At 36.6% G+C, this 23,859-nt stretch overlaps 1 pseudogene; it reads right to left on the bottom strand.

Annotated features, from left to right (window-relative positions):
* The window catches only part of LOC102834179, a 39,618-nt pseudogene extending 20,921 nt beyond the window's left edge, over window positions 1-18,697 (bottom strand).
* Between the last annotated feature and the right edge of the window lie 5,162 nt (window positions 18,698-23,859).

Here is a 23,859-nt window from a genome sequence, read left to right as displayed (position 1 = left end):
AACACATCACACCTGATTTTGGAGATCATCTCAAGAACAAATTTGATGCATTAAACCCTGATGACCAAAGACCACAAGGGTTGTGTGATAAGATCAAGAACATCATACACAAAGACAGCAAAAGTTCATTAAGATGACAAAAAAAGAAGGTAAAGACCAAAATGGATGTCCTAAGAGACTCTGATGTCTGCTCTCCAGTTTATAGATACTAAGGCAAATGGAAAAGATGATGAGGTAAAAGAGCTGAATAGAAAAGTTCAAAGGACAACTTGAGAAGGATGTGTCAAATATAGGGAAATGAAGAAAGACCTGGAGTTGGAAAACAAAAAAGAAAGAACACGCTCAGCATTTCTCAGTTGAGGGGACTGAAGAAAAAATTCAAGCCTCGATTTGCATTATTGAAGGATTCTATGATCAAAATATTGAATGATGTAATAAGCCTCAAAAGAAGATGGAAGGAACACACATGGCACTCCACCAAAAATGAATGGTCAATGTTCAAACATTTCAAGAGGTAGCATATGATCAAGAAAAAAATGATACTGAAAGAAGAAATCCGAAGTGTATTGAAGGCATTGGCAAAAAATGTGGACTACAAATTGAAAGCTTTCAAGAAACTGAGGCATCACTGCAGGCACTCATTCATTATGCCAAGACATTTGGAAGATAGCTACCTGGCCAACTGATTGGAAGAGATCCATACCTGTGCCCATTCCAAAGAGAGGTGACCGGATGAACTGTGGAAATCATAGGACAATAATATTGCTTTCACATTCTAGTGATGTTGTGTTAAAGATAATTTAAAAATGAACGCAACACTAATTGATAGAGAATTGCCTGATGTTCAAGCTGAATTCAGATGAGGATGTGGAATAAGGGATAAAATTGCTGACATCAGATGGATCTTGGCTGAAAGCAGAGAATAGCAGAAAGGTGTTTGCCTGTGCTTTATTAGTTACACAAGGCTTTTGATTGTGTGGATCATGACAAGCTATGAACAACACTGCAGAGAATGAGGATTCTGGAACACTTATTTATGCTCATAAGGTACTTGTATATAGACCAAGGAGCAGTTGTTTAAACATACTAAGGGAACATCAAATGGTTTAAAATTACAAAAGGTGTATGACTCATTTGTATTCTTTCACTAAATTTATTCAATGTGTTTGCTGAGCAATTAATTTGAGTAATTGGATTATATGAAGAAGAATGTAACATCAAGATTGGAAGAAAACTTATTAACCACCTATGATATGCAGATGATACAACCTTGCTTGCTGAAAGCAAACAGGACTTCAAATATTTACTGATGAAGATTAAAAACCATTGTCTTTAGTATGGGTTGCTCCTCAATGTAAAGAGAAGAAAAAATCTCACCACTGGACCAATAAATGACATCAAGGTAAATGGAGAAAAGATTGAAGTTGTCAAAGACTTCATTTTGCTTAGATCAAACAGCAATGCTCATGGAAGCAGCACTGAAGAAATCAAATGACAAATTGCAATGGGCCAATCTTCTACACAAGGACTCTTAAGTGCTCAATAGCTATGGTGTCTGCTTGAGAACTAAGGTGCACCTGACCCAAGCCATGGTATTTTCAATAACCTCATATGCATGTGAAAGTTGAACCATGAGTAAAGATGATCGTAGAATAATTGATGCTTTTGCGACATGGTTTTGGAGGAGAATACTGAAAGTACCATTGACTGTCAGAAAACAAAACAAATCTGTTTTCGAAGAAGTACAATCAGAATATTATTGGAATCCAGGATGGCCAAACTTTCTTTTATACTTCAAACATATTATTAGGAGAGACCAGTCCTTGGAGTAGGACATCATGCTTGATAAGGTGGAGCATCAGAGAAAATGAGGAGGACCCCAACATGATGGATTGGGACAATGGCTGCAACAATGTGCTTGGCAAAGCAACAATGGTGAGGTTGGTCTATATGAGTGGCACTGACTTGATTGCACTACAACAACAACAATTTGGTTTTAGTATAAATGAAAGTAATTTTTTATCAATGTTGATTCTCAATGACTGAATTGTCTTTAATATACATAGAAATGCATAGTTAATTCTTTATAGCATATAAGACTGTAGGTCAGAAATTTTAGGGGGATACATATCCAATCATACTTTGTAGGTCTCACAGACATTGTCTGCAAACAGCTTACTCTTCTTTTTTCTGTATTACATCTGAGTTTTTGTAACTGGTATAATATAACCATGAATGTTTGATGCAGTTTCCCAATCCATCCATGTTCTTTGCTGACAGACCACTGTCTCTGTTGCCTTTGGAAATTGTTTTTGTTGTTGTTAATGCCGTAGGTCAGTTCTGACTTGTAGTAACCCTATACAAGTGTTACCAAGGAGTGGCTGGTGAATTTGAACGGCTGACTTTTTGATTCAATTGACCTTCTGAAATTGAAATCTGTTATTAAAGACTCTGACTCAGCACTATGGAATTTTTATGATTCTTTTCATGAGTTTGGCATGAAAGAAATTTCACATTCCTCTCCCCACTCCTAATCTAGTCCTGTTCTGATCTTTGTCACTAAGATACCAACTTACAAAGCTGTGCTTCTCATATGAAACATCAATACAAAAAGAGGGGAAAAAATGGCAAGATGAGAAAGCAATACAGAATGTAATTTATCTTATTCTCCAGTATGACTATGTGTTGTTAAGAATGGGAAATTTTATATAAGAGAAGGAGTAGAGGAGATAGACGATACCAGCCTTATACAGATAAGCCTGGTTGTTTGGGAATTGTGGATACAGGAGATAAATGTAAAATTCACACATCTAGATACAGCTGCTGCTTTTTAACTAGAAAAATAGAAGTTTAAATGCATGTATTGGGGCAGTTAAAGAGTATAGGAATTTAGAGCTGCAAAGGAGAAATACTTCCATATGCAACTTACAGACTCATAAACAGATGTGCACCTCTCTCTAGTCCATGTGTTTTTAAACACAAATAAGAAGGCTGCCAGACAAGGACACAAACACAAACTAAAAAGTCATTTCCCAGCAAGTGACGCGGCAATCTCTACTTTGACTTTGACTTTAGCTCCACAGCTGTGGTGAAACTCACATTATGGCTGCGGGAAAGAAATTGTTCCCAGGTGAGAAGTAAATTATCTGGCTTGGAACAAAAATGTTGAAAAGGCAAATTCCACCTGCTTTTCTCTAGGCAAGATATTTTTGTCCAACTATCTTGCAGCTTCCTAGTCAAGCAGTTACCCTCATGTCTAATTTGCATCCTTATTCTGAAAGTTATTTCAATTTTATATTCTGCATACACATATGTCTTTGTCTGTGCTCAAATACGTAAGTATTTGTGTTTACAGATACACTGAGAACCTAAGAATGAAAGCACCCTCTTTGAAATTCATTAAAGAAAAAATTTTAAAGTGACTTCAAATATGGATACTTTGATTTATTGTTAAGTAATTTATTGGTACAATCATTCCTTGTTACATTCAACAAATGCATATTGAGTGCCCGTTTTGTACCAGATGCTGTTTCAAGCTCTGGGATTTGAGCAGTGATAGATAAGGTAAGTGCACTCATGGTTCTCATGTTTTCATGTAAAGATTCTAACAGTGAACAAGTAAGCCAACAATAATTACACCCATGCTTTCCTTTACAAATAGTCTATGTAGTGAATTAAAACAACAATAACAAAAACATTGTTCTAAGGCCTTGAGAAGACAAAATAAGAAAAAGGGCATTGTTTATAAGAAAGAGGGCATCATGTCTTTTGTCTCCCCAAAAAACATCCCCCCAAAAAACAATAAAGTATCATGGGAATATTAAAGATTCAAACCATTTGTTGCTGTTGTTGTTAGGTGCCATAAAATCATTTCCAAGTAATAGTGACCCTATGCACAACAGGACAAAATACTGTCTGGTCCAGTGCCAACCACACAGTTGTTTTCTTTGAGCCCTTGTTGCTGATACTAAAAGTACTATGGCTTGGGTCAAGCACACCTTAATCCTTAAACTAGCTTCTTTGCTCTTGAACAGTTTTAAAAGGTCTTGTGCAGCAGATTTGCCTAATGCAACATGCCACTTGATTTCTTGACAGCTGCTTCCATGAGCATTATGGTGGTGGTGATGTGCTGTAAAGTCGTTTCAACTCAAACCAACCTTATGTAGGGTTTCTGAGACTGTAAACCTTTAAAGAAGAAGAAAGCCTCATCTTTCTCCTGTGGAATGGCTGATAGTTTCAAGCTACTGAGCTGGAGGTTAGCAGCCTGACTCATAATCTAGCAAATTGAAGTCTGACAACTTCAGTTTTTTCTCCATTTTTCATGTTATTTACTGGTTCTATTATGAGGATTTTTTTTTTTTTTTTTTTTTTTTAATGTTTAAGATGTATTCCATACTAAACGCTGTGTCTTTGTCTTTGATCTTCTTCGGTGATTATTTTAATCCTTTGCTTCCAGCAAGCAAGTTTGAATCGTAGCATAATCACAGTTTGTTAATGATTCTTCCTCCAATCCTGATGCTCTGTTCTTTTTCACATAATCTAACTTCTCAGATCATTACTCTGCATACAGATTGAATAAGTATGGTTAAATAATACAACCCTGACACACACCTTTCTTGATTTTAAATCATTCAGCATCTCTTGTTCTGTTTAATATTGTATTAAAATATTCATTATTGTATAAAACATAATTTTTAAAGTTCTGTAGTCAAGACTGATCACTACTGGTGGTTGGAATGCAAAGGTTGGAAACAAAGAAGAAGGATCAATAGTTGGAAAATATGGCCTTGGTGATAGAAATGATGCTGGAGATTGCATGATAGAATTCTGCAAAACCAATGATTTGTTCATTTCAAATACCTTCTTTAGAAAACATAAGAGACCATTATACACATGGACTTTATCAGATGGAATATATAGAAATCAATTGACTACATCTGTGGAAAGAGATGGTGGAAAAGCTCCATATCATCAACCGAAACAAGGCCGGGGCAGATCAATTGCTAATATGTAAATTCAGACTGAAAAAAATGAAAACAAGTCCACAAGAGCCAAATGACCTTGGATATACCCCACCTGAATTTGGAGATCTTCTGAAGAACAGATTTGATACATTAGACACTAAAGACTGAAGACCAGAAGAATTATGAGATGACGTCAAAAATATCATACAGGAAGAAAGCAAAAAGTCATTAAAAAGACAAGAAAGAAGGAAAAGATCAAAATGAATGTCAGAAGAGACATTGTAACGTGCTCTTCAGAGTAGAGATGCTAAAACAAATGGAAGATATGAGGAGGTACAAAAATTGAAAATAAAATTTCAAAGGTCAGCTCGAGAAGACAAAGTCATATATTTCAACGAAATGTGCAAAAATCTGGAGTCAGAAAAGCAAAAGGGGAGAACATGCTCAGCATTTCTCAAGCTGGGCAACTGAAGAAAAAATTCAAGCCTCGAATTTTATTATTGAAGGATTCTCCAGGCAAATTACTGAATGATGCAGAAAGGATCAAAAGGAAATGCAAGGAATATACAGAGTCATTGTACCAAAGAAATGGTTGATGTTCAACCATTTCAAGAGGTAGCATATGATCAAGAGCCAATGATATTGGAGGAAGAACTCCAATTGGCAAAGAACAAGGCACCAGAAATTGATGGAGTACAAATTGAAATCTTTCAAGAAAGTGAGGCGGACTTTTTTTTTTTTTTTTTTGTCCTCATCTATTGCGAGGATGAAGACCATTCTCAGCAACCAGACTGTTGACATTCTGGTTAACATTGACATCAATCTGAAGGGCCGCACAGTCATCGTGAAGGACCCCAGGAGGACCCTGCGAGGGACTTCAACCACATCAGTGTTGAGCTCAGCCTCCTGAGGAAGAAAAAGTAGAGGCTTCACATTGACATATGGTGGGGAAACAGAAAGGAACTGGCTACAGTCTGAACCATATGCAATCATGTGCAAAATATGATCAAGGGTTTTACACTGGCCTTACATTACAAGATTAGGTCTGTGTATGCTCATTTCCCCATCAATGTTGTTATCCAAGAGAGTTGTTCTCTTGTAGAAACTCGAAACTTCTTGGGTGAAAAATACATTTACAGGGTTAAGATGAGTGCACGTGTTCCTTGTTCAGTATCTCAAGCCCAGAAAGATGAATTAATTCTTGAAGGAAATGACATTGAACTTGTATCAAATTCAGATGATTTAATTCAGCAAGCCACAACAGTTAACAATAAGGATATCTGAAAATTTTTGCATGGTATCTATGTTTCTAAAAAAAGGAACTGCCCAACAGGCTGATGAGTAAGATATAAAGCTATACAGTTATGGAAACAAGACCTGGTGATTCCTAAGACCTCTCAGTGATATTTTTGATGTAATACAAGTTATTGAACCATTAAAAAAAAAAAGAAAGTGAGGAAGCACTGGAGGTACTCTTTCATCTTTGCCAAGAAATTTGGAAGAAAACTATCTGGCCAACTGATTGGAAGAGATCCGTATTTGTGCACATTATAAAGAAAGGTAACCCAATGGAATGTGGACCATCAGACAATAGCTTTGATATCCCATATGAGTAAGTTTCACTAAAGATAATACAAAGAAAAGATTGAAGTTGTCTAGGACTTCATTCTTTTTGGATCAACCATCAACAGTCATGGAAGCAGCAGCCAAGAAATCAAATGACGTATTGCATTAGGCAAATCTGCTACACAAGACCTTTTTAAAGTGTTGAAGAGCAAAGCTTGAGGACTAAGCCGCACCTGACCCAAGCCATGGTATTTTCAATAACCTCATATGCAAGCAAAGCTGGACAGTGAATAAGGAAGACCATAGAAGAATTGATGCATTTTATTTATTATGTTGGAGGAGAATACTTAATGTGCCATGGGCTGCCAAAAGAACCAATAGATCTGTGTTGGAAGAAGTGCAGCCAGAGTGCTCGTTGGAGGCCAGGATGGCCAAACTTAGTCTATCACATTTCGGGCATATTGTCAAGAGGGACCAGTCGTTGGAGAAGGATATCATGTTTGGTAATGTGCAAGTTTAGAGAAAAAGAGGAAGACGCCAGCGAGATGAATTGGCCAAGTGGCAGCATCAATGGGTTTTGACAAGTATGGCAATAATTGTGAGGTTGTCCCAGGACTGGGCAGTGTTTTGTTCTGTTTTGCATAGGGTCACTACGAGTTGGTACTGACTTGATGGCACCTAAAAACCACAGCAACATAATAAATATACAAGAGAAGTGTTTTCAGAACTAAGGAAAGAGCAGATACTCTGACAAAGACCAGGAAACATCTTTGGAGTTATCTTAGAAAAAAAGATGATGATTATGGTAATGATGATAGCAAGTAATATTCCATGTTAGTACTCATCTCAAGACACGTACTATTATAGGTAATTTACATTTGTGAATTCATTTTATCTTTGTAAATCTTGAAGGTCTAAGTATCTTTCTTTAAACATTCCTAACATGTTTGAAGAAGGAAGATTTGGGCAAATTTGATGTCTGATAAGTAATAAGAGGAAGTGCAGTGACAAGAAATTGGAAAAATAAGATATCAATTGTGGGTCTTTTGAATGTGATGCTAAGAAATTTTATTCTTTAGGTAGGCAAAGGGGAGTCATTGCCAGTGCTTGAAGATGAGACTGATACACTACTACTATCAAGAAAGTTCTATACAGTGCATACTTGCTACATACTGAGTCCTGTGTAATGTGCTTTACATGTTGTTGTTGTTAGGTACCATTCAGTCAGTAACAACTCATTATGACCCTGTGAAGAGCAGAACAAAATATTTCCTGGTTTTGTGCCAGCCTCACAACCATTATTAAGCCCGAGGCCTTCACTTTTGCCACTATGCCAATTCATCTCATTGGGGGTCTTATTATTTTTTTCCAAACCTCCATTTTACCAAACATGGTATCCTTCTCCAGTGACTGGTCCCTCCTGATAATATGTCCGAAGTATGAGAGATGAAGGGTGGCCATCTTGTATTCTAAGGAGCGCTCTGACTGTACTTCTTTCAACACAGATCTCTTTGCTCTTTTGGCAGACCATGGTACTTTTAATATTCTCCTCCAACACCATAACTCAAATGTATTGATTCTTCTACAGTCTTCCTTATTCACTGTCCAACTTTCACGTGCATATAAGGTTATTGAAAATACCATGACTTGGGTCAGGCACACATGACCCAAACTGACATCTTTGCCCTTCAACCCTTTAAAGAGGTCTTGTGGAGCAGGTTTGGCTAACGTAACACGTCATTTGATATCTTGACTGCTGCTTCCATTTAATCAATATAAGGCCGGATTGGTGAACTTAAAGATAAATCTCTCAATATCTATCTGTTGTTGCTGTTGTTGTTAAGTGCTATTAAGTTGGTTGCATCTCACAGCATCCCTGTATAAAGTTTCTGAAGATCTGATGGTGGATTTGAACCATCAATCTTCTGGCTACCAGTCCAGTGTTTATACTACAGTGCCACACCAGGACTCCATTAAAGAACAAAAAATTCAAAGGTCTAAGAATTATGTTGGTTCTATCAAGAAGAAAAATTTATGTGTGTTCAAAATTCAAGAGCAGAAAAAAAAGACAAATAATGAAACCACAGATAATCCTGTCAAAGAGTGATTGGGAGAAAATTTCCCTAATATCATGAAAGATGAGGAGCTATGTATTCAAGAAACTGAATGAACTCCAAACAGGATATATCCAGAAAGAAATTCACCAAAACATAATCAAACTCCAAACCAAAGAAAAGGAAAGAATCCTGAGAGCAGCTCAGGGAAAAATGAAGTTACCTACAAAGAAGAACCAATAAGACTAAGCTCTGATTTCAAGGTAGAAACCATGTGGGCAAGAAGAAAACTTTTGTTCTTTTAAGTGCCATTAAGTCAGCTCTAACTCATAGGTATATGGGGTTTCTGAAACAGTATATCTTTGTGGGAGCAGACACTCTCATCTTTCTGCTGTGGAGTGGCTGGTGGGCTAGAACAAACAACCTTGTGGTACACATTCCAGTGCTTATCCTACAGAGTCATTGTGCTACCCAATAAGACAATGGGTGACATATATAAAACTCTGAAATTAAAAAAAAAAAAAAGTCAACCAAGAAATATCTATTCAGCAAAATTAAATTTCAAATATGACAGCAAAATTAGGATATTTCTAGATAAAAAGAAATTAAAGAATTTGTAAAACTAGAACAACCTTACAAAAAAAATTCAAAAGAAAATTATTTAGACAGAGAAACAAAACCAGCAGACAGCAACCTTAGATTAACATATTTGACAATATTACCCAGAATTCAACCTAGACACAGAAGTATCCAAAGTAAAACAGATCTACGAGATCAAGACTAGAAAAACAGAGATAATAGTTTACAACAACAGCAACAGTAAAACCTTGAAGTAAAAAAAGCAAATGAAGATAAAATCAAGTAGATTTCAAGGAAAAATAAATAAGTAAATAAATAAACCTAATTGTAACTAAAAATTAGACTAAGCACTGCTCCTAGCCCAAATCCAATTAACCCTAATCCTAAACACAACACTAACACTACACTAAATCCTAGACCTAGCCTAGACCTATCCATAAACCTAACCCTAACCTATTTCCTTATTCCTACCTCACAACTGTTTTTTTTCCTCTGTATTTCTAGCATTTCATGTAAACAAACATTTTCACTGTGAGTCTTCCTAAGTCTTTTGCTTTCTTTTCTCCTTAAAATGTTATTTGACAATTTGACTTCTTGGGAGCCATCAACTGACCTGTAATTATCAATACTTCTGATTTTCCCACATGTTTCAGAAATTATTTAGGTAATAGTACTGCTTGGGTGACACTTACATTTGGAACCTTTTGAAATGAACTCAGAGGGAAAACTTTTAAGTTCTAAACTGGTGTATGCTCACTGATATTGTTTTGTTGTTGTTGTTGAGTGCTGTTGAGTGGATTTCAACTCATAACTAACCTATATAGGGTCTCCAAAGAAAAGATGGTGGATTTGAACTGTCAACTTTGTGGTTAGCCAGAACCACACCAGAACCCCATGCTCAAAGGTAGTTTAAAAATAATTATTTTTAAAGTGATTATTGCAGAGATATTTTTGTTGTTATTGCTGTCATGTTAGCTCTGACTCATAGTGACCCTATGCTCAACAGAATGAAACACTGTCTTGTCCTGTGCCATCCTCACTATTGCTGTTATGTTATTTTGAGACCATTGTGGTAGCTATTGTGTCAATTCATCTCTTCAGTGATTTTTCTTTTGAGTGCTGACCCTCTAGTTTAAAAGAACATGACACTCTTTTCCAGGGATTGGTCCTACCAAATAACATGTCTAAAGTACATGAGACAAGTTCTTACCATACTAAGTATAACTGTATGCTAGGCATATAATTTGAAACAGATATGTAACCAACATCGTATTTATTTTACACAAGATACCTTTATACTGCCATTATTGTCTCAATGGTAATATGCTGTCAAGTTGGTTCTGACTCAAAATAACCCTATGAACAACAGAACACCTCACTGTCCAGTCTTGTGTTATCTGCACAATTGTTGGTACACTTGAGCCCATTGCTGTGGCCGCTGTGTCAATCCATATCACTGAGGTTCTTCTTTTCTGCCAATCTTCCACTTAATATGTCTAAAAGATGAATGGTTTTTTGCCATTATTAACTTCCATCCAACTCATGGCAACATTATGTATAACAGAACAAAATGTTCCCAGTTCTGTACCATCTTCATGAGAGTTGGTTTGTGTAAGTACATTGTGGTATTGTGTTTATTGTGGCACTTCATCTTGTTAAGACTTTTCCTTGTGTTCACTGACCCTCAACTGCAAGTTTGGTTTGAACCATGAAGTCCATGATTCAAACACACTATCTATCAGTTGCTACTCATAAACTCATATACAGGGTCACTATGAGACAGATCCAACTGGACAGCACTTGAAAGCAACAACAGGTACTTTAATAAATACCATGTTCTTTTCTAAGGCCTAGTCTTTCTTTATTATGTGTTCAAAATAGACATGCGAAGTCTTGTCACATTGTTTCTTAGGACTATTTAGATAGGTTAAATAGCATGCAAAATGTTAACAATAGTAGGAATTGAACTCTTATTTTAGTTAAGAAGTGTCTAATTTCAACATTAACCCATCTAATCACTAAACTATAGTACATATACAAAGTTAGATTGCTTAGTCTCCTAAAAGGTCACACTTTAGGTCTTCTGTTCTCTGATTCTTTAAATATGCTCTCTCTCTCTCTCTCTCTCTCTCTCTATATATATATATACATATATACACACACATACCACCACTCGTCTGTCAGTTTGTTGTACTGTGGTGGCTTGTAAGTTGCTGTGATTCTGAAACCTATGCCACTAGTATTTTAAATACAAGTAGGTCACCCATGGTGGACAGGTTTCAGATGAGCTTCCAGACAAAGACAGACTAGGAAGAAGGAGTGACGAACTACAACTACTTCCTAATATTTAGTCACTGAAAACCTTATGAATAGCAGAGAAACACTGTCAGATATAGTGCTGGAAAATGAGCCCCTCAGGTTGGAAGGCACTCAGTATGAGACTAGGGAAGAGCTGCCTCCTCAAAGTAGAGTTGACTGTGATGACACGGATGGAATAAAGCCCATAGGAGAAAAGCCCGTGGGACCTTCATTTGCTGATGGGGTACAACTCAAAATGAAGAGAAACAGCTGTAAACATCCATTGAAAATCAAAACATGGAATGTATGAAGTATGAATCTAGGAAAATTGGAAGTTGTCAAAAATGAAATGGAATGTATCAACATCGATATCTTAAGAATTAGTGAGCTGAAATGGACTGGTATTGGCCATGTTGAATCCAATGACCACATGGTTTATTATGCCGGGAATGACAAATTGAAGAGGAATGGTGTTGCATTCAATGTCAGAAAGAACATATCCAGATTAGCCATGAGGTACAATGCTGTCTGTGATAGAATAATATCCATGCACCTACTGGAATCCCAGTTAATACCACTATTATTTAAATTTATGCACCAACCACTAAAGCCAGTGAGGATGAAATAGAAGAATTCTACCAACTTCTTCAATCTCAAATCGATAAACAAGGCAATCAAGATGTATTGATCATTACTGGTGATTGGAATGCAAAGGTTGGGAGCAAAGAGGAAGGACCAGTAATTGGAAAATATGGCCTTGGTGATAGAAACGATGCTGGAGAATGTATGGTAGAATTCTGCAAAATCAATAATTTGTTCATTTAAAATACCTTCTTTAGACAGCATAAGACATGACTATACACTTAAACTTCACCAGATGGAATACATATAAATCAAATTGAATACATTTGTGGAAAGAGACGATGGAAAAGCTTCATATCATCAGTGAAAAAAGGTCAGGGACAGATTGTGGAACAGACCATCAATTACTCATATACAAATTGAAGCTGAAGCTGAAGCTGAAGAATATGAAAACAAGTCTACAAGAGCCAAAATATGACCTTGAATACAACCCACCTGAATTTAGGGATCATCTGAAGAATAGATTTGATACATAACACTAAAGACCAAAGACCAGAAGAGTTGTGGGATGACACCAAGAACATCATACATGAAGAAAGTAAAAAGTCATTAAGAAGACAAGAAAGAAGGAAAAGGTCAAAATGCATGTCAGAAGAGACACTGAAACTTGTTCTCTAGTGTAGAGATGCTAAAGCAAATGGAAGAAATAAGGAGGTCCAAGAGGTGAACAGAAAATTTCACAGATCTGCTTGAGAAGATAAAGCCAAATATTACAAGAAAATGTGCAAAGATCTGGAATCAGAAAACCAAAAAGGAAGAACACGTTCAGCATTTTTCAAGCTGGGGGAACTGAAGAACAATTTAAGCCTCGACTGATTATTGAAGGATTCTCTGGGCAAATTATTGAATGATGCAGAAAGCATCAAGAGAAGATGGAAGGGATACACAGAGTCACAGTACCAAAAGGAAATGGTTAATGTTCAACCATTTTAAGAGTTAGCATATGATAAAGAGCCAATGATACTGAATGAGGAAGTCCAAGATGCATTGAAGGAATTGGCAAAGAACAAGGCACCAGGAATTGATGGAATGAAAATTGAAATCTTTTAAGAAAGTTAGGCGGCACAGGAGACACTCACTCATCTCTGCCAAGAAATTTGGAAGACAACTATCTGTCCGACTGATTGGAAGAGATCCATATTTGTGCCCATTCCAAAGAAAGGTGACCCAAAGGAATGTAGAAATAATTGGGTAAGCTCTTTGATATACCATGTGATTAAAGATTTACTAAAGGTTATACAGAAACAGATTCAAGCATGCATTGACAGAAACTTCCAAAGGTTCAAGCCGGATTCAGAAGAGGCCGTGGAATGAGGGCTATCACTGCTGATGTCCTAGGGATCTTGGCTAAAAGCAGAGAATATCAGAAAGGTGTTTACCAGTGCTTTATAGATTACTCAGAGACTTTTGATTGTGTGGCTCATGACAAGCTATGGACAACATTTTGAAGTATGAATATTCCAGAACACTTAATTGTGCTCATGAAGGATCTGTACCTGGACCAGGAGGCAGTTGTTCGAACAACACATGGGAATACAGAATGGTTTAAAATTAAGAAAGGTATGTGACAAGGTTTTATTCTTTCACCATACTTATTCAATCTGTATGCTTGAATAATCTGAGATGCTGGGTTATATGAAGAAAAATGTGGCATCAGGATAAGAGGAAGCCTTATTAAAAACCTGCAATATACAGAGGATACAACCTTGTTTGCTGAAAGAGAAGAAGACTTAAAACATTTACTGATAAAGATCAAAGAGCACAGCCTTCGGTATGGATTGCATCTCAATGTCAAGAAAGCAAAAATCGTCACCACTAGACCAATAAACAACATTCTTATCAATGGAGAAAAGACTGAAGTTGTCAAGAACTTCATTCTTCTTTGATCAACTATCAACACTCACGGAAGCAGCAGTCAAGAAATCAAATGATGTATTGCATTAGGCAAATCTGCTACACAAGATCTTTTTAAAGTGTTGAAGAGCAAAGATGTTAGCTTGAGGACTAAGGTATGCCTGACCCAAGTAATGGTATTTTCAATGACCTCATATAGATGTGAAAGCTGGACTGTGAATAAAGAAGACCATAGAAGAATTGATGCTTTTGAGTTATGCTGTTGGAGGAGAATATTGGAAGTTCCATGGGCTGCCAAAAGAACCAATAGATCCGTTTTGGAAGAAGTGCAGCCAGAGTGCCCCTTGGAAGTCAAATGGTCAAACTTCGTCTCTGATAAGTTGGACATATTTTCAGGAGGGACCAGTCGCTGAAGAAGGAGATCATGTTTGGTAAGGTGGAGCATCAGAAAATAGAGGAAGACCCCCCAACGAGATGGATTAGCCAAGTGGCAGCATCAATGGGCATAAGCATGGCAACAGTAGTGAGGTTAGCCCAGGATTGTGCAGTGTTTTGTTCTGCTGTGCCTAGGGTCATTGTGAGTCAGTGGTGACTAAATGGCAAATAACAACAACATATATATATATATACATGTTCAAACAGAACATGGGAACAATGAATAGTTTAAAATTTAGAAACATATGCAACAGGGCTGTATTTTTTCACCACAGTTATTCATCCTGTATCCTGAGCAAATAATCTGAGAAGCTGTGTTATATGAAGAAAAATGTGGCATCAGGATTGCAAGAAGACTCATTCACAACCTGCGATATGCAGATGATACAACCTTGCATGCTGAAAGTGAAAAGGAGTTAAAATACTTACTCATGAAGATCAGAGAGTACAGTCTTCAGTATATATTGCATCTCAATGTCAAGAAAACAAAAATCCTCACCACTGGACCAAGAAACAATATTCTTATCAATGGAGAAAAGATTGAAGTTGTTAAGGACTTCATTTTTCTTGGATCAGCCATAAACACTCATGGATGTAGCAGTCAAGAAATCAAAAGACATATTGCACTAGGCAAATCTGATGCACAAGACATTTTTAAAGTGTTGACTAGCAAAGATATCAACTTGAGGACTAAAGTGGGACTGACCGGAGCCATGGTATTTTCAGTAACCTCATATACATGTGAAACCCGGACAGTGAATAAGGAAGACTGTGGAAGAATTGATGCTTTTGAGTTATTGTGTTGGAGGAGAATATTAAAAGTTCCATGGGCTGCCATGGAACCAACAGATCTGGCTGGAAGAAGTGCAGCCAGAGTGTTCCTTGGAGGCCAGGATGGCCAAACTTCATCTCTCATACTTCAGACATATTGTCAGGAGGGAGAAGTCACTGGAGAAGCATGTCATGTTTGGTAGGGTGGAGGGTCAGAGAAAAAGAGGAAGAACCCCAGTGAGATGGATTGTCAAAGTGACAGCATCAATGGGCTCAAGCATGGCAACAGTTGTGAGGTTAGCCCAAGACTGGGTAATGTGTCATTCTATTGTACATAGGGTCGCTATGAGTCGTTACCTATTTGATGGCACTTAACAACAACAATAAATATATATATATAGACTGCAAAGTCAGTTTTAACCACAACGTCTATGGTTCAAGCTCACTCCTCAGAAACCATATATAGAGCCACTATGTGTAGGAATTGACTTAACAGTATTTAACAATAGCCATATATAGAGAAGTTGTGAGTCCTGGTTTGGCATTGACTGGACAAAAAATCAGTTTGAACTGCAAGATCAATGGTTTAAGATCACCAGGCGCTCCTTGGAAACCCTGTACAGGGTCACTATGAGTTATGACTTGATGGCACTTACCAACAACTATAGTTCTGGTAGCGTAGTGATTACGAATCGGGCTGCAAACAGCAAGGTCAGCAGTTCGAAACTACCAGCTGTTCCACGGGAGAAAGATGAGGCCTTCTTCTCCCATAAAGACTTACAGCATCGGAAACCCTGTACAGGGTCTCTATGAGTCAGAACCGACTCCATGGCACATGACAAAAACATGACAAAAAAAAATTGTTTAGCTGTGTGACAAATCTCTGTAAGATGAAGTGATTTAAAACAAAGGCAACTTTTAATTTTGTTAAAATATCTGCAATTTTGTTAAGCCTTATTGGGAATAGCTTGTTTTGTTCCACTCAGCATCAACTAGGGTGATTCAAACAATGGAGGCTGGAATTTTCTGAAGACTAGTTAGTTCCTATGTGTATGTCCAGTGATTATATGTTGTGTGAGTCCTTTATTGTGCCTGTTACTAGAAAGAACTTTACAAGGTTTCTCTAGGTGATCTAGGGTTTCTCATAAAATGGTGACTGAGTTCCAAGGTCAAATATCTCTAATGAGAATGAACCCTGTAGAAAGTGCATAGCACTTTATGACTTGGTTTTTGAACTTTTTTATCAGCATGTCAAACACATCCTATGTATTGAGGGTATCTCAAAGACCTTGTTAGGCTGAAGAGACGAAGTAATCCATCTCTTGATGGCAAATTGCAAGGTTCTGGAAGAGCATATTAGTCCACAAATACATCTGTGGCCTATTTTATAAAAAATAATTGTGCCTCATGTAAAACTGCTATACAGAAACATATGAATTTGAAAGCAGTTTTTGTTGTTGTTGTTAAGTGTCCAAGGAACGAATGCTGGGTTTTAATAATTTTCCTTGTGGTTAGCAGTCCAGTTCTTGTCCTACAGCACCATACCAGGGCTCCTTTAAATGTATAGAGATAGAAATAGCTGCAACAATGAATTCAAACATATCAATGATTATGAAGGTGTCACAGGACTAAGCAGCATTCATTTTACTAATTATGATGTCACAATCTAATAACATTTATCTAACTATCTACCTGTCTAGGAAATGATGACTTTTTAACATAAAAATGATCAATCTAGCTGTGTTGGAGAAACCTCTATAAGGCTGATAATTTAGAAGAGACTGTTCAGATTCCTTTTGTTGTTGTTAGGTGACATGGAGTCAATTCTGACTCAAGGTTCCTCCATGTTTGTAGAGTAGAACTTCTCCATAGGGTTTTCAAGTAGATTTCTAGACCTGACTTCTGAGGTGCCATTTGTTGTGGTTATTAAGTTCCTAAGTGCTGTGGAGTCAGTTCTAATCTATAGTGATCCTGTATAGGGTTTCTGAGGAGCAACTGGTGAACTTGAACTGTAGACCTTGCAGTTAAAAGGGCTTTGCACTCTGGTGCATTAACCCACAGCGCCACACCAGGAGGTGCCATTGAGTGGGATCAAATAGCCTGCTTTTAGACTAGTAGTCAAGTGCTTAATCACTAGTACTATCCAGGGACTGCTGTTCTTAATTGCTGCTTTTCTTCTTATTAACAACAGAATAAAATGTTCCTTCTTGTCAACAAGATCTCACCTTTCTATTTCAAAGTTATTTCCAGTTTTACATGCTTCATCTACATTAAAGGCACAATATGCCTGCTAGCTTTTGGAAATAAAATAATGAAGTAAAGAGGAGAATAGTCAAGTGCTCAGGGTTATATCTGATCTGAAATCTTGCTTCCATACTCTTTAGTTGAATAACCTTGAGGAATTCATTTAACCTCTCAGAGACTTTGTTTTTGCATCTACAGAATGGTAATATCATTATATTGTTCATAGATTATTGTGAAAGTATGTGAAATTATATCTGTAAAGTACTGAATATGATATCCAACACAGAAATATTACATATAAAATTGTATTTAAATTTTAAATAAGTAATAAAATACAAATGTGTAGCGCTGTGGGTTAATGTGCCAGACTGCAAAGTCATTTGATTTGCAAGCTCAAAGGTTCAAGCTCACCAGCTGCTCCTTGGAAACACTATACAGGGTCGCGATGGGTCAGAACTGACTCCATGGAATTTAAGTACAATAACAAGAGTTCTATTATTTAATCCCAGTTTACCTCCTGAGCTTAAATTTTTACCACACTCCATTGAGTCTGTACTCTAAATTCTATAGCCTTCTTTCTATTTCATTTTATTTACTTGCTTGTTTGAAATTCTATGGACTTAAAATTGTTTGCTCTTTTCTATCTGGAAGACATTTTCCTCAAAGAGTTGTATGGTTTCCTCCTTCTCATCCTTCAGATAATTCATCTCATCTCATTGGAAAGACTTTTTCATCATCCATCTTATATTTCAAGGACTCCTAATTCTTCCTTTTTTTTTTTTTTTTTTTTTAAATCATGTTACCTATTGGTATCTTCCTGACAATTACTTCTAATCAATGTTTTTCTTCTGAATGTACTTAGCTTTAGTTTTTAATTACGTGGTTCAACTAGATTGTGTAATGCAGGAGAACAGGGATTTTCGTTGTCTTGCTCCAGAGTTTAAAAGAGTGACAGACCAAAAGTAGGTACTCAGTGCATATTTGTTGGATGAATGGCTGTATAGTGAATGAATGATTAGATGGAGAAACTCTGTGTGTGTGACAGAGAGAGTGTGTGGTGGTAATGACGGTATAGGACAAGAAAGATTTAAATGGCGTAGCACATGAGATTGGATTTTGTGGGAGATATGAAACTGTAGCATTTACTTGCTGTCCCTTTTTGGAAGGATGCAACAAAAAGGCAATGCATGACTGTTCGTTGTTAGCTGCAGGGCTAACACTGGAGATAGATTTACCCCCTGCTAAAGTGAAGTCATAAGACACCTTTATCTTTTCCCTGATGCTCTTCATTCTTTCCCTCAGGCCTTGTGAATGCTGTTCTAGGGATTATCTTGCTTCCTTTCACTTCTAGTTTTATGGGTCTAACTCCAGGAAAATAATATTTCAAAAGTCTCAAATATCAATGCATTGCACATGCAAATTATTGTTCCCCAAACAAAACAATTCTAAAAACTACCCAGGCTTGCATAAAAATAAATGTTAAATTCATTAGACTGACTATTTTTACTTTTCTGGCTTTTCACAGGAGCTATTTGGCAACTGAAAATTCATCAGTGTATAAATGAATTTATGTGCTTATGTAGGAAGCTTCTAATTAGCACATACAGTGAAGTGTGGAGAGATTTCTATATAACGTTCTCTGGCTAAGTTTTAAAGCCAAGGTCTGTCCTCTGAAATATGTGGACAGCTGCTTTGTACTTAGAAAAAATAGAACGGAAAGAAATAAGTTGTCAACTTGGGACTGTGGAGTGAAACTTGACTGTTTCTCCAGAACAGATGTTTCAGGTCTGGGACATTTTGCGTGGAGTCATTAGAGACTCCATATCCAAAGGCTTCTGGGGAGCTGTCTGACTGTTTTGTTTAATTAATAGATCTCTTAGCAATTCTGGAAGCAACAGAGCTAGGGGACTAATACTGGTGTGCTGTGCCAATTTCTCTTCCACATGGAAAACTTTATAGATGCCCAGGTGATCAGGAACTGGTCACCAGGACTCCATCACCTCAGTTTCCCCATCTTTAATTGGACAGACTGTGAATTCTTTCTTGTTTTACAGGAATATTCCATAGGATTTATAGTAACTAGGTGTATCAAAGTTGTTTGCTTTCCAAAAGTCTTACTTTAAAATTCTGGCTATACTTTTTGTTCTTTGTAGTCTTCATGAATTCAGGTTATAATAATTCTGGAATTTGAGTCTGATGATTTAATAGTTTCACAATAGGTCAATGAGACTAAACAGTTTACTTTTTGACATCACTTAATGTCAAAACTTAGTATTAAGCAATCTCATAATAGCTTCAAGGAAAACAGAAATAAAATTTCTAGAAACTGTTGTGAAATTGCTTAATGCTAAATTTCAGTGTTGAGAATTTTTCCTCTCTGTGCTCAATGTTGTTTTGTTAAGTGCCATGGTGTCAGTTCTGACTCCTGTATAGGTTTTCCGAGGAGCGGCTGGTGGGTTTGAACCACAAACCTGTTGTTAAGCATCCCCGTGCTTATCTTACAATGCCACAACAGGAGCCTAAATTTTTCTCTTTTCTTCATAAACCTGGGCACTTGATGAACTGAGGGAATGTAAATGAAATACAAAATGGGGTGCTTTTCCCATGAGCCAAAAAGCCCCAACCTTTCTAGATTGTATGCTTTATGCTTCCAACTATATGACATTATGGAAAATGTAAAACTCTAGAGAAACTGAAGTGATCAGTGTTCCCCAGGGGTTTGAATGGAGTGAGGATGAATAAGTAGAGCAGAGACTATTTCGAGGATAGTGATACTGTAATTCTGGATGTATTATGTATTTGTCAAAACCCATATAATTGTATAATAGAAAGAGTAAACCTAATGTAAACTATGAACTTAGCTAACAGTTATGTGTCAATATTTGTTCATCAACTGTAATTAATATGCCACATTAATGTAACAAGTTAGTAATAGAGGAAACTTTATGCAGGGAAGTACATGCAGTATTTTCTGTGAATTTTTTCTTTAAATCTGAAACAGCTACTAAAACAAAATTGATTTTTTTTTAAAAGTAAAGTAAAAAACAAACAAACAAGCAAAAATCTAGTCTACTAATTTACAAAGTGATTGATGATAAACAATACCTCTAAGCTCCATATGTACCTTTGGAGTACCACTCTTCAGCAATTAGAAGGATATTGTTTTAATATAAACAAGAAAACTAAAATGTTTCACTGAGTGGTGCTGGGTATTTTGTTCTTGGTGAATTTGATTCCCAGTGTCCTTGGAAAGAAAAAACGTTTTCCTCTCCATCCCCGCCACCCCTCCCCCACCCCCTACTTCTCTTGAAAATATATCCACTCTCTTGGCTTCCTCAGAAGAAGAGACTTCCTATTCACTTAGTTTAGTTCCCTTGTGACCTGAAGTCATTTCACCTATAGAAGACAGATGACTTCAACCCTTATTCTTGAGCTTGAATTGCAATACAAACCAAATTAGATAAAATAAATCAATAATACCCTTGCAGGCCAAATTCACTTAAGTAACATTTACAGTACAATTGCTCACTTTGTCCATATACTTTAATCCATTAACACTCTACATCTGGCACCTGAATAAATATGTTACGCTAGCTGAATACAAATGAACTAGGGAGTCATCATTATTTTGTGTTTAGTGAAAGGTTGGTAAATTTTTATTTCTTAAAAAAAAAAGAAAAGATTTTGAAATGAACCAAAAAGCTGCTGCTTCACACCCCAAGTGTGTGTTTTAATGACTGCTCAGTGCACCTAAAACTCATTAATGAGTTAAAAGTTTGTATTACTATATTTTTATGCATGCCTCTTACATTGTGAATCCTAAGCATAATATACAAGCAGATACATTTAGATTGTGACTTGAAAAATATTCCTTATAAAAAGTACAAATGAAATGTGTCATGCTTTAAAAGAATAAGAAATTTATACATCCTATACCAATCCTGGTGTGGCACTGTGGGTTCATGCACTGGACTGAAAGGTCTGTTTGGTCCGCAAGGTCAGTTCTTCAAGTTCACCAGCTGCACCTTGGAAACCCCATAGGTTCACTATGAGTTGGAACCCAATTGATGGCATTTAACAACAACAACAACAACAACAATATGCAAGTCTTACATATACATACTAAATTATCATTATCAGTCCAATTTATAGAAGCTTCATATAAACTACACGTGAATTTGCCCTTTCATTTCCTGTCCTTTGTACAGTTACATCAGGTTGCTCACTGATTTCCTTGCCTTAGTCTTGATATTTTCTTGACCGTCAATTATGTGGGTCTTGGATATCCTATACAAGGTTGTAGTATGTCAGAACTGACTCAATAGACCTTGACAACAGTAAAAGCAGAATAGTTATTATTGGACTCCTAGTGTGGTGTTGTAGGATCAGCACTGGACTGCAAATCACAAGGTTGGCAGTTTAAACCCTCCAGGTGCTCATCAGAAATCCTTTACACTATGAATTGGAACCAACACCATGCACTTAACCATAGCAAAGCTATAATTTAGTGATGCTCACCATAGAACTATTCCTGATGACTGCTGTGCTTTCTGCAAGTAATTAAACAATTTTCACTTAACAACACATTGCAAGTGTTTTGTGTCTGCAGCTTGGTTAACCATTGAGGGGCTTGTGCTGGGTCCCATAATAGTAGTCTTGTGGCTGATTGGGATCTTAGGATCCACTCTGAGACAACCTGCATGTGTCACACAGATTGCATGTTTACACATATGACCCTTCATTGGACTGTGTGTAGCCTGAGTGTTAGCAAAATACTTGATACCAAATAAGCACTCAACAACTATTTTTGGAAAGCACAAGGGGATGTAGTTGGGAAATGTAATTAAGATTTTTAATTATTTAAAACTGTACACTTGCTCCCCATTATCTTAGAGAAAAGAGTTAAAGACCATAAATATAGACTGACTATTGCTAACCTCACTTTCTGCCACAACATCATTTGTTCTGCTTTCATACTTTGAATTTTGCCTTTAATTTTTTCATATTTCCCTTATATATATGATTTCAGATTAAGTCAGAACAAGATCAGAAGCTAAGTATAAACAGACTATCAATTGTTTATATGCAAATTGAAGGTGAAGCTGAAGAAAATTAAATCAAGTCCTCAGAAACCAAAGTACAACCTTGAGTATGTTGTTACTGTTGTTGTTTAGTGCCATCAAATTGCTTCCAATCCAAAATGACCCTGTATGGGGTTTCCCAGGAGTGTCTGGTGGATTGAAAATACCCACCCTGTGGTTCAAAGTGACCTTGCTGTCTAGTGCATTATACTGCAGTACCATAACCACAACTCCTTCCTTGAGTATATCCCACCTAATTTTAGAGACCATACCAAAAATATATTTGACACATTGAATACTAATGAGTAAAGATCAGACATGTTGTTGGATGAGATCAAGGATATCATACATGAAGGAAGTAAAAGGTCATTTAAAAAAAAAAAGGAAAGAAAAAACCCAAAATGTATGTCAGAAAAGATTCTGAAAGTTACTCTTGAACATAAAGAAGCAAAAGTGAATGGGAAAAATTAAAACATAAAAATGGAATAGATTTTGAAGAAAAATGAGAAGACAATGAAAATATTGTACTCAAGTCTGCAAAAATCTGGAGATAGAAAAACAAGAGGGGAAAAAGAACACTTAACAAAATGGGCAAAATACTGAATGACAAAAATCAAGCTTCTAAAGAATATGGCTAGAATATGACTGAGGCATTTTACCCAAAAGAATGGGTCAATTTTCAACTGTTTCAGGCAGTAGCATATGATCAAGAATTAGTGGCATTAAAGGAAGAAGTCCAAGTAGCATTAAAGGCACAGATGAAAAACAAGATTCCAGGCATTTACAGAATAACAATTGAGATATTACAAGAAATGATGCAGCACTGGAAGCACTCACTCATGCCAAGAAATTTGGCCAACCAAGTGACAGAGATTCATATCTGTACCCACTTCAAAGAAATGCCATTCAACAAAATGAAGGAAATATGAAACAATAGAATTAATATGACCCAGAAATAAAATTTTGCTGAAGATAATTCAAATATGGTTGCAGCAGTACATTGACAGGGAACCACCTGAAATTCAAGCTAGATTCCGAAGACATGGATTGAGACATCACTGTTGATGCCTGATGGATCTTGGGTGAAAACAGAGAATACCAGAAAGATACTTACCTGTGTTTTATTGATTACGCAAAATCATAGTCAATAAATTTGTTATGTATGGATCATAGCAAATTATGGCTAACATTGCAAAACATGGAAATTCCAGAACATTTTAATGTGTTCATGTAGAAAGTGTACATAAACTAAGAGACAGTCATTCAAACATAAGGTGACACTGCATGATATAAATCAAGAGAGGTGTGCATCAAGGTCGTATTTTTTCACTATGGCTATTCAATCTGTATGCTGAGCAAATAATCCAAGAA

Source organism: Chrysochloris asiatica, unplaced genomic scaffold (assembly GCF_000296735.1).
Source record: "Chrysochloris asiatica unplaced genomic scaffold, ChrAsi1.0 scaffold00073, whole genome shotgun sequence".
In the NCBI taxonomy this organism is placed as follows: Eukaryota; Metazoa; Chordata; class Mammalia; order Afrosoricida; family Chrysochloridae; genus Chrysochloris; species Chrysochloris asiatica.
This window is presented reverse-complemented; position numbering and strand designations above follow the sequence as displayed.